The 20,083-nt window shown below is 41.4% G+C and overlaps 1 long non-coding RNA gene across 1 annotated transcript; it reads right to left on the bottom strand.

Moving 5' to 3' along the window:
- Positions 1 to 2,867: 2,867 nt before the first annotated feature.
- On the bottom strand, positions 2,868 to 13,643 carry LOC119566481. Its single transcript, XR_005225656.2, has 4 exons — positions 13,068 to 13,643; positions 5,983 to 6,174; positions 4,659 to 4,972; positions 2,868 to 3,661 (listed from the first exon to the last, which is right to left on the bottom strand). It is a non-coding gene; the product is annotated as an uncharacterized LOC119566481 (long non-coding RNA).
- Positions 13,644 to 20,083: the final 6,440 nt, after the last annotated feature.

The raw sequence follows: 20,083 nt of genomic DNA, 5'->3' as shown, positions 1-20,083 counted from the left end.
ATTTACCACATATTTCAGTAACAAACATATAGCAATACTTCGTAACTTCACATACAATGATAGTACAGACAATTCAACAGGATATTAGTGTTCAACAGATCAAGACTTTTAAAATGATACCTCACAAGGCATGCATTGTACAAAGCATATCATAATCATATTACAGTAGTGAATATGGGGGTTCCAGGGTGCTCTTTTGAGGTACAGAGTGTCTCAACCTCCCATCTACCCTCTGTAGTAGGTGACGGTCCCCCATTTATCTTTTACTTTTCTAGATTCATAGATATTAAGGTCAGAAGGGACCATCGTGATCATCTAGTCCGACCTCCTGCACAACGCAGGCCACAGAATCTCACCTACCCACTCCTGTGATAAACCTCTCACCTATGTCTGAGCTATTGAAGTCCTCAAATAATGGTTTAAAGACTGCAAGGTGCAGAGAATCCTCCAGCAAGTGACCTGTGCCCCATGCTACAGAGGAAGGTGAAAAACCCCCAGGCCCTCTTCCAATCTGCCCTGGAGGAAAATTCCTTCCTGACCCGAAATATGGTGATCATCTGAACCCTGAGCATATGGGCAAGACTCACCAGCCAGATTCCCAGGAAAGAATTCCCGGTAGTAACTCAGATCCCACCCCAGCTAACATCCCATCACAAGCCATTGGGCCTATTTACCATGAATATTTAAAGATCAATTAATTGCCAAATTCATGTTATCCCATCATACCATCTCCTCCATAAACTTATCAAGTTTAATCTTGAAGCCAGATAGGTCTTTTGCCCCCACTGCTTCCCTTGGAAGGCTATTCCAGAACTTCACTCCTCTGAAGAAGGATATTGGTCTGTGGTCCAGATATCAGCAGATGAGAGTTTTATTCTGGAGCTTGCAATGGTTTAACTATATTGCCATGGAATTAATTCATCTGTGCCTCAGTTTCTCCATCTGTCAAATGAGTGTCCAGACAGGAATATTGTGAGATGTAATTAGCAAATTTTTGTGAAATGTTGTGTAATCCCCAGATGAAAGATGCTATCAGAGTGCAAAATGTCATTATATTGCCCACAACTTGGTTTTTATGGCTCAGAGTAAAATTGTAATACAAGTGTTGAGGCTGATACAGACTTTAAATTAGGACCCCCACCATCATCACCTGCATCATCAGCATGGTTTCAACCTTAGGACATTTAAGCACAAGCATCTACCCCTTTTTTTAGATGGTAGTAATAGTAAGCTGTTATCTTCCATTGGGCCAGCCACTTGAGGGGGACAAAACACACTTTGCCAGTGTGTTTAATTTACAAGATCCTTTTTACATAATCAAAACCCAATCCTCTCCAGTTCTGTTTTTAATTTTATTTAGTGTCAAGATGGCATTTACAAAGGTGCCAGCTTTGTATCCCTGGAGGCTACAGCCCAAAGTTGGCCACAGAACAGGTGCATCAAGGGAAGCAACAGTTTTAAGCTTATCCACACAGCAAGCAATGCCTGCAGACATTGGCCTTGCTGCTGAGACTAGCATGTAGTTCCTTGTCTAGAATTAACATCCCACATCCCATACTAAATTCAAGTAGGATGCACTTTGAGCTTAATCCTGTACCACTGAAGTCAAAGGGAGTTTTGCCATTGACTTCAGTGGGAGCAGGAGGAGGTCCTTTGACCTATATTTAAAAGCAAATAAATCAACCTACAAAGGAACATATGGTGTGTAGATTTAGAACTATGTATAATTTTGTATGACAGACAAAACAGTCTGCTTTGCTTTCTTTTAAAATGGAGCTCTGGCCCGCATTTTTCACACACTTGACCTTTATTTCCTTAATTTTTGAAATGAAGATTATTCATCGATTCCTGTATTTCATTTTTCTAAAATAATTTACATAAAACCATTTTGTAAGCACAGTGAGACTTCAGGAGGACATGTAATACAATGGGACACAAAACTGGGCAAAGTGAAACTGCCAAGAAAAAGATCAACAAAATTGTTACATTTACAATTGTTACATTTTGAATATAGAATTTAGCCTAAAGTTCTGAAGTTAGATAACAAAAGCCCAGTTCTTGTTGAATAAACACAAGACTGAGACATGAATACAGTGACACAGCAGATAAGGTGTGTCAGGGTTCCTTCCCCACTCTGAACTCTAGGGTACAGATGTGGGGACCCGCATGAAAGACCCCCTAAGCTTATTCTTACCAGCTGAGGTTAAAAACTACCCCAAGGTACAAACTTTGCCTTGTCCTTGAACAGTATGCTGCCAGCACCAAGCATTTTAAACAAAGAACAGGGAAAGACCACTTGGAGACGTCTTCCCCCCAAAATATCCCCCTAAGCCCTACACACCCCCTTTCCTGGGGAGGCTTGAGAATAATATCCTAACCAATTTGTTACAAAATCATCAAAGATCCAAACTCCTGGATCTTGGAACAATGGAAAAATCAGTCAGGTTCTTAAAAGAAGGATTTTATTTAAAAAAAAAAAAAACTAAAGGTAAAAATCATCTCTGTAAAATCAGGATGGAAAATACTTTACAGGGTATTCAGATTCAAAACACAGAGGATCCCCCTCTGGGCAAAACCTTAAAGTTACAGAAAACAGGAATAAACCTCCCTCTTATCACAGGGAAAATTCACATAAAACAAAAGATAAACTAATCCGCCTTGCCTGGCTTACCTATACTGGTTGCAATATTGGAGACTTGGATTAGGATGGGTTGGAGAAGATGGATTTCTGTCTGGCCTCTCTCAGTCCCAAGAGAGAACAACCACGTAAACAAAGAGCACAAACAAAAGCCTTCCCCCCACTGCAAGATTTGAAAGTATCTTGTACCCTTATTGGTCCTTTGGGTCAGGTGCCAGCCAGGTTAGCTGAGCTTCTTAACCTTTTACAGGTAACAGGATGTTGCCTCTGGCCAGGAGGGATTTTATAGCACTGTATACAGAAAGGCGATTACCCTTCCCTTTATATTTATGACAAGGTGTTTGATAAGATTAGCATACTGTGGCTGGAAAAGGGTAAGATGGATAAGAGGCCAGTTAAGAACTAGGGATGACTCTGAGGAAAAGTTTTGTACAATCCAAAATCAATATAATTTGGGATTTACTCAAAGGAAACAGCAACTGCAAGAGGATGAGAAAACAAATAGTTTGAGGGGAACTTCAGATGTTTTCCTGCTATATCAATCATATATAAATAATTTCACTTTAAAAAAATAATATCCTTTAATAAAACAGAAGCCTGGCTTGCAGTTTCACAATAATTCTTCCAGACAAATATAGCCAGTATCAACACTTTCCATCAAATCAAGAACAAGATCTGAATAATAAATATAATAATAATAGTTTGCATTTACATAGCACCTTCTGTCTGAGGCTCCCCAGATAATTTTGCAAAAATGACTTAATTTTCACAATACCACCGCAAAGTGGGAATAAGTTTTATTTCCCCCAACGCAATGCTTTTTACACGTGAGGAACTGAGACAAAGAGAGATGAAGTGATTTTCCCCAGGTCACACAGGAAGTCTGTGTCAGAAGCACTCTGTACTTTAGCCATAAAACCATCCTTCTCTTCCATAGCCCCTCCTCCTCTGAAGATGTTCCCAGTAGACTGTAACAGCACCGTGACACGTGGAGAGCTCAGCTGTGAAATCCAGAAAGTGGATCTAAAAATAAATGTTGGCAAACTTTAAAATCAAGATCTACAGGAAAAAGAAATATCAGCAAATAACAGGAAAAAAACGGAAGAGACTGTACATAGCATGGACGCTTTTCAGGAATTTGGCCTTGCTTCCATTTACTTTATTATTTGTATATAAAATTTAAGCCACTGGTAACAAACAAAAGGTAAATAAAATTTTACCAGGCTAATCAACTAAAGAAAGAGGCATACCTTTGCAGGTAGCTATGATTTTTAGAGGAGACCGAAGTTGGAACTGGCTCACAGCAAAATGAAGCTGGTAGCATTGTTCCTCCTCTGCAGCAGTTTTGGGGCCCTGACAGTTGGTTTGGTGCAGCACCTGTGTTACCCAGGGTTTTCAGAACCCCCAACAGTGGTAACTTAACTATTTCACTCCAGGCAGTGCCAGGAATATATCAATAGGAACACAGCAGTGTTCTGTCAGATCAAGGATTAATACAAGTAAGCATGCTCTTGTCTAACACTGCAGTTTATTAGATTTAAGCACACACAGACATAAGTAATAGGTTTAGAACATCCCAGATATTTACCTAACATCTGGAACAGTATTGAATAATTAACAGCAGGTTCACAGTGGCCAGTTGCTCACCCGCCACTTTTCTAACTTTCAATAAGCTTCTAATATCAGAGGCATATAGACTTAAGGTTTTCATCCACTTATCTTCTTTCATTCTCAGTTATTTACTTTTTTCTCCCATCCTGTCATACTGATTAGCAGAAACTGCCAATTTTGACCTTGCATCTAAAAGCCTGCTTTCCAATTAACCCTTAACTATGTGGTGTTCTATTTCATTAATTCATAGTGACTGAGTGCACATAATATGATTGCAACTGGCTTGATCACTTTCTGGGGTACACACACCACTCAAATCGAGGGTAACACCTGACCAGACAACTAAATGCAGACTCTTGACCACCAGTATTTGACTCTCCTGTTAAGGAAAAGGAGAAAATGGACTTACATGTAAAAACTCCAGATGGTGTGAACTCTAATACCAGTAACTGTGGTCTGGAGCAGTCGGCTCTAAGAACGCCTTTTGATGCACTGGTGTCATCTTTGAAGCAGTATGATCTCATCCCCAAATGGCAGTATTCTCAATTTGGGGAAGACTAATAACCAAAATATGGGACAGCATTAAATTTATACCCTGGACTAATGGTGTCAATATAAGGTGTCCATTTATATATTGGAAAAACATGTACCTGAAGGGGTCGTGATGGTCAAATTGTTTCTCCGACTCCAGTAGCATGAACAAGGAAGCCAAGCCCTATCAAACTGGAAAGGGCATAATAGGCAAAAGTATGATCCTTATCTATGAGCTAGTGGACGTAACCATATTGCCCTATGTAAATTGACAAAAGCTCTTTCCCCTAATTAATAGCTCCAGGGAAGGGGGAAGAGGGGGATGCAAAATATATATCGTAACAGGAAGTAATTCAAAGGTGGTGGTGCATGAAATTCCTATAGACATTGGAAAAACAGAACCCAATGTGAAACTCAGCATTGGGAGGAGTTTAATAATAGCTAAATTGAAACATGTAGATAAGGAAGAATATAGAGCATGTATCCAAACTAAATCTGTAAGAAAAGGCCAAATAACCAATGTTCAAATTAGACTGGAAATATGGAACATAGGGGATTATAATTACGATGATCCACTGCTGAATTCTGTTAAATGACCTATGTTAATGGAAGGTCCTGCAAATGGCCTAATTGTTACTCTTGTACCAGTATTAGTCAGTTAAGTTTAATTCATGCGAATTCCTGTTGTATTACATTTGTTAAATTGGCATATGGGTGAATTTAACTATTGTGAATATGCCAAGGTGGCTTCTTTTTTCTCAGTGCTCCTTGTGGATACGATTGGTTCTGATCAGCAACAAGTACAGAGTAGTACAAATCATTTATTCTGCAAATGGTAAATTATGTGTTAAGCACCATCACGAACAACCTGTGGGGTTTTTTTGGAATTGGGAAAGGTCCCACATTTAATCCACAATGAGCACATTTTAAACTGGTTTGGTCTGAAATGCATTCAAGGACATGGAGGAAAGAGAACCAAGTGCTGAACTAAGTGTAAAAAGATATTGAGGCAATGTTATTTCAGAAAAACTGTGGTATATTAAAATCCCTGTCTGTCTTGTTCATGGTGTCTTTACCTGTGTTCTATCCAAACAAGGAGATGTTTAACCAATTCGCAGTTGTGCACTCTATAAATACCTGAAAAACAAAGTCTGCAGAGAGCAACTGAATGATTTAGTGACGTAGCATCCAGAAGCACAAACCTGGAAGGTGCTGTGAATCGCCTGTTGTTCTCAAAAAGAACATCAGTGTGTCTGCAGTTGTGATGTGTTTGAGGTAGCAACACTGCTGTGTAACCGCGGAGAAGACGACCAGTGAGATCTGCTAAAACCCAGTTCGACGCCACTGTCTTGTGCAATGAAGCTAACAAAGTGAAAATCTCCTACGGAGGTGACCTACAATGGAAACAGGCAAAATTGTTTAGTTATTAACCAAAAGGAATTTTATTATGGTCAAATTAGGTGCATGGTCAGAACTCAAAACTTCTGTTTTAAACCAAAAGTAGATACGTTTATTGGGAATGTGGCAGTCTCTCCTGTATCTGTTCTTAAAACTAAAATTATTTGCAATCCAGATTATCAACATCTAACAGAACAAAGCACCCCAGCGTTTCATGTGCATATCCCAATACTGGATTTACAACGAAAACAGTTGTTACAAGAAATTTCACATTTCATTGAAATCAGTAACAACATAAACCAAGCAAAACAAACATTAAGTAAACTATTAGATGGAGCAGATGAAGTGTTAGCAACTCCTCAATCAATGGAAATTGTATTAAGAAGATGGACTGTGGTTTAAGATATAATTGTAATAATTATTATTTCCTTATGTTATGTGTATAACAAAATTAAGGCATTAAGTCAGAGGTATCAAAAAAACCCAAGGAACCAGGCACAATTAATTCAGCCTATTCCCATCCAATTTCTACCACAGCTGTTCCAACCAATATCAATCAGTGGCACCTATAGCCACAGTTATATGTAGAGAGAAATGTTTACCAGGTATCTCTCTATGCTTCTGTTTGTCCATCACAACCAGTTAAAAGAGTATACCAGTCACCAGAGCCCCCAGATGGAGAAACAACCAGCCCTTAAGACAGTCACATGTGATGGGGTTCTTACATCTAATCACCCCACCAAGGGGGTAGCTGGTAGCCAAGGATCAAAGGTATCAGGTATATTTAGGGTATAGAGGTGAAATATAAAGATTAATTACTGTTGTAACACAGAGCCTACAGGCCTCAGGCATGTAAACTATTTAGTTTAGCCAGATTAGGCTTTAGGATTTAGGATAAATTAGCTATATTATAAAGATAAGTTAGCACAAGTAACTTAATAACAAACCTGCTGAGCTAGTGTCTCTGTCTGTAATATGCTGGTGTTTTGAAAATAACAGCTGAGTTTGGAACATAATGTCTAGGAGAGATCAGCAGACAGCACAAGATGACCATTGGTAGCCAGGGTGAAATGTTAAGAGACTTCCTTAAGATAACTGCCTGTTAGTATGGTGATAAGGTCACATAAATGTTAATGAGTATATGGCGAACTAATGAGCTAGCCTATGAAAAACATGGCACCCCAAAAGCAGCAGAGTATGGAAGTTCAAATAAGGAAACATGGTTACAATCTTCATAAATAGGTACGTACCCCAGTAGGCGTCAGCATAACACATTATAAAAGCTTTATCCTGGCTTGCATGCCTTGGTAGGGGGAGATGCTAGGATGAGGGTCACTGGTGATGAGGAGGAGGGTGATGGTGAAGATGAAGAGTAGGACTAACACTTCAGATTTTTCCAAAAGACCCACGGTGAGTAATGCAAATACTGCATCCGATGAAGTGAGCTGTAGCTCAACAAAGCTTATGCTCAAATAAATTTGTTCATCTCTATGGTGCCACAAGTCCTCCTTTTCTTTTTGCGGATACAGACTAACACGGCTGTTACTCTGAAACCTGCAAATACTATAAGTTCCTTATTAGTCTCACTGTCCTTTACCAGACTGCAGCGTGTGTATTGTTGGTTCGGTAATAAAGATAAATTATTCTAGAATTAACTCTGAGTAGTAGGTATCTGGTTAAAGTAACCCATAACTATAGATCAGGAGTGGGACTCAGGTGATGTGGAAACCGGATGAAAAAAAAAATCCGTAAAAACTGAGCACATTTTGTGCGTGTGTGTGTGTAACAACCATTCTGGTGGTATAAGGATTGATGAAGGGCATGGGGGGAGGAGGGAAGGGGAGAAAGGGGTAGGAAGCAAGGGATGTATCAATATTCTGAGCAGTGAGAGAGGCATATGTAATTGATGGCTTTTATGGAGGAGGAGTGTTTTTTGCTTAGGGAATATCACTAGTATTAATGGCGGACACGGCAGATTTGTGTGGGAGCCCCTTCTTGAAAAATTGGCAACCTATCACTACCATTCCTTGTAGTAGTGTGTCTGGTCACCTGTGTGCACCTTGAGAAGAATTTGCTGTTTAACTTTCATTCCTTTTATTCAGTAACTCATTGTGCATGTGGCATATTTTATGATGCCATGTTCCTTGTTTAGGCATTAATCTCTTTGTCAGCATACCAGACTCATGCCCCTTACTTCAGAGGGGAGTGTAATCACTGTGGCCCATCATGAGCTATCAGGCTGGTACAAACACACCAGCAAAACCATTTGACTGATCTCCTCACTATTCCAAACTGTTCTCCCCTGCCAGCTGGAGGGTTCATTCCCATCAGAAGAGGCAACAGGAGGTGAAGGAACAGTGGATGCATGCAGGACTATTGTACGTGATGACATAAGGGAATCAGAAGTTTTAGGTCTGGTCTACAACACACAGTTAGGTCAACGTTAGCTGTCTTGCATCGACCTAACTAGGACAGTGTCTACACTTAAGTTTCACTTCCACCAACATAAATGCCCCACTATGCCTACTTAAGAACTCCATCTCTACAAGCGGCATAAAATCAAGGTCGATGTAGTGTCAGCGTAGACACTGGGTTGCTTATGTTGACTACTACTGGCTTTCAGGAGCTGTCCCACACTGAGAGTACAATCAACACAAGCGCGGCTGGTGAGGACACGCACCACCAACTCAAGAAGCAAGGCATAGACATGCACAAGCAATGTAATTACTGTGGGGGCTATATGCCGACGTAAGTTAGGTCAACTTAATTTTGTAGCGTAGACAGGGCTTAAACTGGAGATGAAGAGAAGCAGCAGTATAGCCCCTCCAGGGCAAAGATATAAAGGAAATGTTGTGTATTTACCTAGTTTAGAGCAAAGGACACAGGGACATAAAGACCATCATTAGCTACAGCTTTATTCAATATGTCCATTGTTTCCTCAGTGAAACAAATCCTGCAATATTAGAGATTGCTTTGGGCAGTAAGCCTACAATATTATTCAGAAAGGAAAACTTCCCAAGTCCTGTTGAGAGACATGCTGTTATTAACTTCAAGCTCTCAGTCAGTACACAGCCTATCACTAGCCATGGCCAGTGATATACAAGAGATCAGAATCGATGATAGAGTGGTCCCTTCTTGTCTTAAATTCTATGACTTTATGATAACAGATGTTGGTATTTTAGGATTAGGTGTATTCCGCTCTTAGCCTAAACATGAAGGGGAAAAGAGGAGGATGTTAGATGGGGTAGGATCTGAGTTACCCAGGAAAGAATTTTCTGTAGTATCTGGCTGGCGAATCTTGCCCATATGCTCAGAGTTTAGCTGATCACCATATTTGGGGTCGGGAAGGAATTTTCCTCCAGGGCAGATTGGAAGATGCCTTGGAGGTTTTTTGCCTTCCTCTGTAGCATGGGGCACGGATCACTTGTTGGAGGATTCTCTGCTCCTTGAGCATAAGCTTTCATGAGCTACAGCTCACTTGCATCCGATGAAGTGAGCTGTAGCTCACGAAAGCTTATGCTCAAATAAATTGGTTAGTCTCTAAGGTGCCACAAGTCCTCCTTTTCTTTTTGCGAATACAGACTAACACGGCTGTTACTCTGAAATCTGCTCCTTGAAAGTCTTTAAACCACGATTTGAGGACTTCAATAGCTCAGACATAGGTGAGGTTTTTCGCAGGAGTGGGTGGGTGAGATTCCGTGGCCTGCGTTGTGCAGGAGGTCAGACTAGATGATCATAATGGTCCCTTCTGACCTTACTATCTATGAATCTATTTTTACAAACAAATAAGCAATAGTGTTACTAATGTTATTACTGGCCTTTACAATACAGTAAAATGCATGTGCAATACAGATATGCAATATATACAGTAGGGAGTGTTAGCAATATACTGAATTTATATTTATCATCAGTATTATTCCTGCTTCAAAAGAATGCGTTTCAGCAGCTTTAATACTTACACACATTTCTGGACGTCACTGAAATTTAATTATTTTGCAGAGAAAACTGGAAGTAAACCAACTGTAATGTTATACCCCTAGGATCTGTTAAATGAAGGATTACTTACAGTCAGGATTATCTTTCTCGGACAACAGGGAAAACATTTTCAAAAACAGTTCTATGGACAATGGCCAAATCAATGCTCATTTCATTTATATATTTCTCTTCTCAGATCGCCCAACAATTGACTTCATTTTCTCAGAAATTTCCCTGTATGTACTTTGTATAGACCACAAAAAATCTAATATATACTAAACAAATGTTTAATGATCACAGCATGGAGGCTGGGAGGAGGCATATAAGCTTTAATGCATTAACCTTTTACTTTTACACTGCTTTGAAAATCTCAACCATTGAATTTAGTATCAAAATAAGTAACATGCGGGATACTGTACTGATTGGGCGGAGCTGGATTGTGGGTAGAAAAATGAGGGAGGAGAAGGTGGAGGTAAGAGGAGTGCAGCATAGTGCTAGAACCTCTGCCTTATATGTTAGGTTTAAGGGACAGGCTAGCTGTAGGGAGAATAGCCCAATGGTTAGTGTACTAAGTTGGGATTCAGGAGACCTGGGTTTGATTCCCTACTCTGCCTTCCTGCATGACCTTGGGCAAGTCACTTGGGGTCGCATTTTTAAAGGTGTTTAGATGCCTAAAGAGGCAGATACCTAGCGGCATTTACGCATCCAATTCCTGTTATTTCAAAATGAAAATCCTACTGGGTTCTTAAATATCTTAAAAAATCTGGCCCTTGGTCTCTGTGGTTCAGTTCCCCACCTGTAAAATGGGGGTAAGAGCACTTCTGTACCTCACAGAGGTGTTGTGAGGTTAAATACATTATAGATTGTAAGATACTGTGGTGAGGGGGGGATCTAAAATCGATAGAATGTGCTGCATATATTTGACCATTCCTCCACAAACCTAGCTGGCAGTTTGATTTGCATTTCTGAGGTAAACAATTGCACATTCACAGTTGGGGGTAGAGTACATGTAAATATTATCTTTAGGGGATCCCTTGAGCTAGCCAGTCCTCCTAGTTGAATTGATCATATTCACAAATCAAGGCAGGATTTGTGGAGGTCAGAGCAGATGGCACAGCATGGGGGAGTAGGGCAGGCATGTTTTCCTTCCACTGATCCATTAGGATTTCCCAACTGGCTCTGTATTAAATAATAAATCATTACAAGGAGGATGCATAAGTATGACTCCTGCCCTACTCAGATTGATTGTATTGGAGCTCCCTTCAGACAGGTGGACAGCTGGGTCCCCTTTACCTCCTGACCCCCTTGCACAAACACACTCTCCCCATCCCCCACACCCTTTTAGTTTTTCACCCTCTTGTCTTTTCTATCCCCCCTTCCTATTTCTCCACCGATGAGAATGCTACAGCACTTGTTGCTCTGCATGAGGGTTTCAGTGTAGCTTAGCCAAGTACCATGAGAACGGAGAAGCTTTACTCCCGGAGCTAGCTGCCTTATGGGCCACCACAGCAGCAGGGATGGATAGTACATTCCTTCCACAAAACCCCCAGGCTGCTTTTAGCCACAGGACCAGAACTACATTTGCAGTGAGAGTGGGACCGACTATCATGTACCTATTCCGACATCCACATCTCTTCTGCCCTCACCATCTCTACTATTCTAGCTTCCCGCTGGGGAACACTGGTTTAATACATCTAAATGATTAGAGCTGTCAGATTAGGCAGAGTACAATCTCAATGAGGATTAGTTAATTGAGGTAGGAGACATCTCTGCAACACCAACGGTGAAATTACCTCACTGAAAGTATGTCTGAGGGTCCCAAAAGAGTGATGTTACAAAATGGTTGTAGGGAAACAATCCCACTATGATTTCAAGAGGTGAAAGAGGCTGATAAACCTCACCTATTTTGTAAATCTATTCTAAAATAACGTTTGCTTCAATTCCTGGTGTATTAGGTAGCTGACCAAGGACTACATTGGGCTAGGTACTGTATAGATGTACTGTATCATAACAAACAGCCCTTGTTCCAAAGCATTTATATAATCTTAATTTGAGACAAGTAGTGTGAAATAACTGAAGAGAGTGATGGGAGGGAATAGAGGAAAGGATTACAGTGATAAGAGCATATTTCTGCATAGAATAGCAGTGGCCTTTTCATCTCCTGCTAATCAAGATCAATAAGTGGACCAGAACCAGTATTCCAGGGGTTCTCAAACTGGGGGTTGGGACTCTTAGGGGGTCACAAGGTTATTACATGGGGGTCGCAAGCTGTCAGCCTCCACCCCAAACCCTGCTTTGCCTCCAGCATTTATAATGGTGTTAAACGTATTAAAAAAAAAGTGTTTAATTTATAAAGGGGTGTTCGCATTCAGAGGCTTGCTATGTGAAAGGGGTCATCAGTACAAAAGTTTGAGAACCACTGCAGTAGTCTCAGTTTGCTACCTCACAAGTGATAAAGATTAGCAATTGATAGAAAACTTGAAAAGTTTAACTGAGCCATTACCCTATTCAATACAAAGTGTCACGATCAATAAAAAAAAATGTATATCAAACAAGTTAAAAGCAAAAGTCAGAGCCCCATGTATTACACAGCTGTGAAATTTGCCACCAAACTGCACTTAAGAATTTAGGTATTCATGAAGAGTTGTAGTTGTAAAGGAAACCCTGAAAACCACAAATGGAGAATAAGCCAGTCCAGTGTTGTCTAACATAAGCAACAGCTCAGAGGTGTGAACTGCCCATTCATCTCAGTCATGTCAATTCTGAAACCTAATGTTAAATTAAACATTCATATCTGTAGCTACTTCACTGCTGATCATTTTGGCAGAAAGATCCCACAATCCCAAACTGCTTCCTATGCCCTCTAGGGACCCAAAAGCCACCCCTCATCCAATTACCAAGAGTGGTTACTTACTGTGACATTCCCTAGGGTGCAATCTGGACTGATGAACAGCTGTGTCCCCTCAATTCTCCAACCTGGGATGCCTTTTACACAGCTTCGCTGTGAGAGCAACCACTCCTTGTCACCTCTCAGAGCCCCCAGCAAGTAAATCACTCCCAGCTATATTGTCGGAGCACTATAGCCAGCCACTCGAACTACACTGCAGGGCAACACCAGCAAATTCCCAGTCCCAAACTCTCCCTCATAAATGTGTCTTGTACTACCCAGCCTTCTCCTGGACAACACAAGCTCATATAAAGTCCGTCATTTTATTAATAGAAAATGATATGCATAAATCTTATCCCAAATGGAGTTTCCCCAACTGCTTCAGTCCAAACCCACTGATTTAGATAAAACAACAAAACAAATTTAAAATCTATTCTTTCTGTAGTTAATAAGTGACTACAAGTAATGAGGCATATAAGTCAGAAGTGGTTACAAGGACATAAAAAGGCAAAACACAAACACCTAACTTAACAAGCTAAGTGAATTCAGAGCAAAGGTCTCTCTCACCACATGTTCCAGCCATCTTACTGGCTGAATATCTTCCAGTCAAGATCTCCACCACCCCCTCCCCCAGTCCAATGCTGCTTCTTTTTTCAAGTGTTGATAATGCTGTTGGTGGAGAGCAAGGGGAAGAGATTGGGGGGAGTCTATCCTCTCCAGTTATAGCCCTTTCTCTTGTGCAGTAATCTCCTCCAGCTGATGTTCAGGAGACAGAAAGTTGGTGTGGCCAGGAACTTTAACCTGCTGCTTTGTCAAAATGTAGCTCTCTCTTGCCCAAGAGTGGCCACTCAATCAAACTGTGGTCCATTTGATCTCATGGACACCTAGCTTAGGCATGGGCTAGCCTTTTGTCTCTGGTGAACGTGTCTATGACTGCCCTCCAGAACACGTCCTGGGTAATATCATACAGCGAAATTTTATATCTTTATATACAGTGTTGCCACACATTTTACCAAGACAATAATGATCAGCAAATCATGAGTTTTCTAAGGATACCTTACACAGTATGCTTTGTACAAAATTTAACAGTCTTGCAAAAGGGATGAATATAGGGCTACAGACTATCACAGTAGGCATTTACCTGAACTCTGTACTTCCTGGTTTTCAGAAGTTTGAGTGGTGAACTCAGCGTTCTGGAATGGCACAAGCTATCACAAGACAATTTTAACTCTGTGTTAATGACGTGAGCCATTAATAGCAGCATCTGTCATGGCTGCTAGGACCTCAGACCCCAATACAATATAAAGGATAACAGCCCTAATGACCACTCGCTTTCTTCCTCTAAATATTCTGCAATTCTAGAGAGAGTGGGGAAGGAAGAAGTGATAGCGTGGATCCACACAAAGGCAGTTGTCTCACTGCCTATGTGGATCTCCACTGTAGAGTAGTGACAGGCAGGCTTCCAGCACCCAAGGAGGGTACTGGGAGGAATCTCTTTCAAGTAGTAGTTGCAGGACTGCTCTGCCAATCTCAGGTCTAGAGGCTAAATCCAAAGTGTTTCCATTTTTAGAGCTACAAACAGCTCCCACCGCAGGTTTTCTGCTTTGACAAGCACTTCTGCTTATTCACGCCATTTCTTTGCAGCCTTTCTTGAATATCAGCAGGTTTTATTGTTTTTCAGACTCCCTAGATGGGACGGGGATGACCTGTCCCAGGTGAGTGAGGAAGGATGTACAAAAAAAGTCCTCTGAACCTTCTCTGGCAGAGAGGGTGTTAGGGGGCTTATTCCTTCACCCACTTACTTCCCTGGTCCTTCTCGCATGAACAGAGAGCAACAATACCCGAAGTCCAACGGTGCAAACAATTTGATGTTTATTGGGGTGAACTTCCAGCAAGCATGATTCCAGTTTCCTTCCTTAGTGTCCCCCTTCCCAGCTCTGACACCACAGAGCCTTACCTGTGTCCCTGTTCCCATTCCTGCCCTTAGCTAAACATGATTCCAATTTCCCCACCCCCATTCCCTGTTCCCATTTCCTCCCCACCCACACACTTCCTGATTGACTGCAGACTATATAGTAAAACTTGAGTTCTGCTTAGCTATACCTTAACCAATCATTTTACTGAAATTTAACTAACCAATCCTAACATATTGTAACATGATTATTTAACCAATTATATCCCACCACCTGAATTAGTTTACACCCAGCAAAATTAATTATACAACAGACAGAAACAATCACAGAACCAGACAGATTATACAGACAAACAATAGGGAAATGGGGACTAAAGTGATCGAACAAAAAAGAAATGAGGATTTCACATCCCAGCTATTGATAAGTGAGTTCTTGCCAGACAGGATGCTATCAAATTAAATTTCCTTTTACATCTTCTAGGCACTTCCCTTTCTCTGGAGGCGATAGGCATTATCAGGACAGGATTGTATTCCTAACAGCCCAATAGCACCTTATTTCAATGTGACTAGTTTGGAATGGGAGGATCTGACCATTCGCTTCCCAGTTTATGGCTGCCTCTGCTGCTTAGCCAAAGATCTTAGCCTAAGCACAGGGCCTCAGACTGTCACAGTAAGAGAAGGCCCTTACACCGGCAGACAGTGATTTTGATTCTCTTTCTTTTATACCTCTATAACTAGCTAAGTGATAAGAATACACCAAAATTCTTAGCGTATAGGCGTTTACAGACAGGCCTGAATATCTATATCCTAACACTCCACCGCTTTTTTTTCTTTTGGAGTCCTCCTGCCCAGGTATCCCTGGAAAAGCATAGGACATATGGTGACATTTCCTGATAGGGCCAGGCATCAAGGTGGAAGGTGTCGATATTCCATTTGTCCCACTGCCCCTTGTGTTGTATAGTGCCCTGCACCTTCTCTCGTACGGGCATACCACACCTATTCCAATGAGTGTTCCAGACTTCCCAGTATAGTGGGCCCGAGTTGTCTAGTACACTGCAGGGTTTGGAGAGGTTATTACATTACTTATAGGTTATCTCCATATGCAATGTAACACAAGTACAGTTAACAATACAAAATCCACAGCAACACTGAGTCCTGACCACTGCAGTATGGTCCAACATCCAAGACACCCCCAAAACACTGCCTCTCCTTCTTTGACAGGGTCAAGATTGTGTGTGTCCAGTTGCTAGCAGTTGCAACAAGCTGCTCCTGCAAGTTTTGCATGGTTTAGTCCATATCATAAGCCCATTGAATGTTCACAGAAAAATGGGTTATTGTGCAAACCAGCTTAACTACTTGGTATGGAATCAGGCAGTATGCCCTGGTTTGATTATACACAGCAATAAGATTCACAGATCCATTTGTGCATCAAAGTCCAGATAGCAGCATGTAGATGGGTGAAGTTTGGTTATGGGCTGGTGTAATTGTGCCCCCAGTAATACGTACATTCCCAGCAAAACACCTTATACACAGTACACCCAATTGTCCACCCCTTGCATAGGCCATTGATCCTGCTCCTCCATAGTCATAGAAGAGGGGCACATCCAAACATCTTCTGTTGATTTACACTATTTTACACACCCCTCCATTGATTCCCAGTGAGCTCCTCCCCTTCTCATTATTTCCATAGGGCTTGTGGGGACCACCTTAGTTGCCATTCCATTTCCAGGTACCACGGTAGCTATTACACGGGTACTGGCCTCCTAGCTGAGCATTTTGTATTCCCATACACATCTCCCCCCCAAGGTCAGCCTTTTGAAGCCATCCCCCACCCACATCATGAGATTTTCTGTTCATTAAAACAGAACAATGCTAGCAACAAGACAAACACCACAGACAAACACAAAACACAGATCCATGGTATTGTCGGTTATTTTTCCGATGGCACCAGCTTGCTTGTAGAGTGTCTGAAAAACAAAAAACAATTTCCACCCCCCCCCGGTGGGGACAGATTATTGCTTAATAATAAATAATAATACCACTTTCTTTTACAAATTTCCTTGCTAATTGCAGGAAAAACAGAAGAATTAGCTCCAGGCTGTCCTTATTTTGTTCTATAGTCAGGCTAGTGAATTACCCCACTCACTGGTCATTTATGAAATTCATGGGGTGGTGTACCTCAGTTTCCCCTCTTGTACAACAGACCAAGTTTGCAATAGTTTCTCTGCTGTACCAAGCTTTAAGTTTATTCTCAGGTAATAGCTGAGAAACAGCTTCAGATTTTAGCACTGTACATACACACCCACCCCTTAAGGTTAACCTGACCCCTTATTTTTAGGCTTGACTTGTTTTTTCACCTCCCTTTCCTGGAGGGCCATAATCTGAGTCTTTTGGTAGCTTGTTTGCTGACCATATGTGTTCATTATTTGCAGCTCCTTTGTGCCCATCAGCTAGGTAATTTGCATTTACACAGTGGCTTACTAGCTTGCTTTTGGATCCAAAGCTATTAGCAGCTCAGAAACGGTCTTAAAAGGGAAACATTCCACTTCCACTAGAGTTCTGATTACTTTCCCCTTTCATCCCCTGCTCCAAAACAGAGAGATCTGAAAAAGAAAGCACAACCTATTGTGGTTCCTTTTGGAACCCTAATAGGATTTTAATGAAGTACCATGTTTTATTTGCATTTCTTTTACCCCTTCTCCAAAATACACTGCACATGTCCTGGGAAAATGCACATTCCTTCCATATAGTTCCACCTCCATAACATTAGCCATATTAATTTTACACAAGGTGTAACTGCCTCCCCCATGCCCACAGAGTTTTCATGTGCACCCACCAAAGCAACAATCTGATCCCCCAGAGCCACCCCAAGGCTCAGTGTTCCCATCATTCCTCCCCTTTTCCTTTTTCCTGTGCACACACAAAATTCTCTTTTGCCTAACATCCCTTGCACTGTGATTACTCTTTTTTACACAACTGTACCCCGATTACACTTCCATCTTGCACAGTTAGGCACAACCAGGGGCAGCCAAGTTAAGTTCCAATAGAAACCCCTTACATCCTTTAGTGATTTTGATTACATTACCCAATAGTCAAATAATTTTGATCAGATTCTCTCTCTGCCTGCAGCAGTCCCTTATAGACCATTTCTGTGGGAAAAGGGCCCATTTTCCCTCAGAATAGCTGTAAAGGCTTCTGGGGACAGAAGCCTGGTGACGGTAGTAGCCACTCTACCTGACCCCCTTGGATAATTTAATTACCAAGCTTCCATCCAATGTGACTGCACAGAGTTGCACATATAGTTACATTTATATAACTGTGTTTGATCATTAAATAAAAACTTCCTTCTTGTAACACCACAACTGTTACCTTTTACCATTTCCACAACTCCCAAATGTTTACTTTCCTCCAAACCCTGTATTATCAATTTTTACAAAAGCTATTTGTAACTTCTCACTCACTTCTTTAAATCACTTACCTTAAAGAACTAAATGTAGGTGTATCAGAGTAACAGCCGTGTTAGTCTGTATTTGCAAAAAGAAAAGGAGGACTTGTGGCACCTCAGAGACTAACCAATTTAGCTGAGCATAAGCTTTCGTGAGCTACAGCTCACTTCATCGGATGCATACTGTGGAAAATACAGAAGATGTTTGTTTTTATACACACAAATCATGAAAAAAAATGGGTGTTTATCACTACAAAAGGTTCTCTCTCCCCCCACCCCACTCTCCTGCTGGTAATTTGTGCTGGAAATGGCCCACCTTGATTATCATACACATTGTAAAGAGAGTGATCACTTTACATAAGCTATTACCAGCAGGAGAGTGGGGTGGGGGGAGAGAAAACCTTTTGTAGTGATAAACACCCATTTTTTCATGATTTGTGTGTATAAAAACAAACATCTTCTGTATTTTCCACAGTATGCATCCGATGAAGTGAGCTGTAGCTCACGAAAGCTTATGCTCAGCTAAATTGGTTAGTCTCTAAGGTGCCACAAGTCCTCCTTTTCTTTAAGGTAGTGCAATTTGTCTGTAACAACTTAGCCATCAAGTACAATTATTGCCACACAGCTGCCTTAATGCGTGCTGTCTTTACCTTGAGACTGTTCAAAGAGGCAGTAAAACATTTGTCTCCATGGATGCCCATGGATCTTTTACTCCAAAAATTCCAGTGGAATACAGCAGCCCTCCCTCATACTTTGTCCAAAATAACCAAAAACATCTCACATAAGTATCCAAAGTACCCTCCATTAAAACTTCAGAAAAACAAAAAAGTGTGGAAAGGCAGCGGGAAGAGGTGGAAAGAAACTAATTAAGCCTGTCAGGTCAGTTTAAAGTCTAGGCTACTAGCAGCAAATTAAGTAAACTGAGAAAAAGAAGAAAAGGACATAGTTAGCTCTGAGCCAAGAGTTGGCTCCCTGGGTTGAAACAGTTGGGAACCCTTATCCCCAGGTTCTCATTCTGGCTCTGGGAGAAGAGTGGGGGTTGTTACCTGCTCCTGCAAACCCTGCCATTTTGCACTTTTAAACTCCCCCCTCCCCTTTCTTTCTCTCCATTCCCCCAGGACCAAGTCCCAGCTCCAGTCTCTAAAGGTAGTCTGTAACTCTGCTTTTGACTTTAAACCATGTTGTGCCAAATCATCTTTTAACTACCCCTAACTAATTTACAACCCTTCAGCAACCCTTGCTGAAGCAGCACCAAACTTGAAAAATTACTGACAGCTTCCCATAATGCTGCCCTTACTTCAAACCTCTCACAAGCAGACTGAAGTGTCTCCTTTCCCTGGAAGGCATTCAGTCCCCATGGGCAGGAACCTTCTTCCACTACCCATATACCAAGGAGGGTGGGCTCCTCAGCCACCCCCCATCCCTCTGGGTTCCCTAACTTTTCCTCCATTTCCTTTTTAATCTCCTCCCAGGTTGACCCCTGCACCTGGTATGGGCCCTGGTTCTTCCTTATCCATTTATCCAAAAAGTCCTTTACCCTGGCTTGCCAGAACCCGCAACTACCCTCATGAGAGTTCACTATACCCCCTCCAAGCAGCTGCGTGGACTGTCGGGGAGGGGGACTTACAGGCTGCCACACATCCGAGTCACTGACACCAAGATGTTAGGGGGCTTATTCCCTAACTA

This window comes from Chelonia mydas, chromosome 6, assembly GCF_015237465.2.
Source record: "Chelonia mydas isolate rCheMyd1 chromosome 6, rCheMyd1.pri.v2, whole genome shotgun sequence".
Taxonomy (NCBI): Eukaryota; Metazoa; Chordata; order Testudines; family Cheloniidae; genus Chelonia; species Chelonia mydas.
Note: the sequence above shows the minus strand (reverse complement) of the source record. Positions and strands in the feature narration are given on the sequence as shown.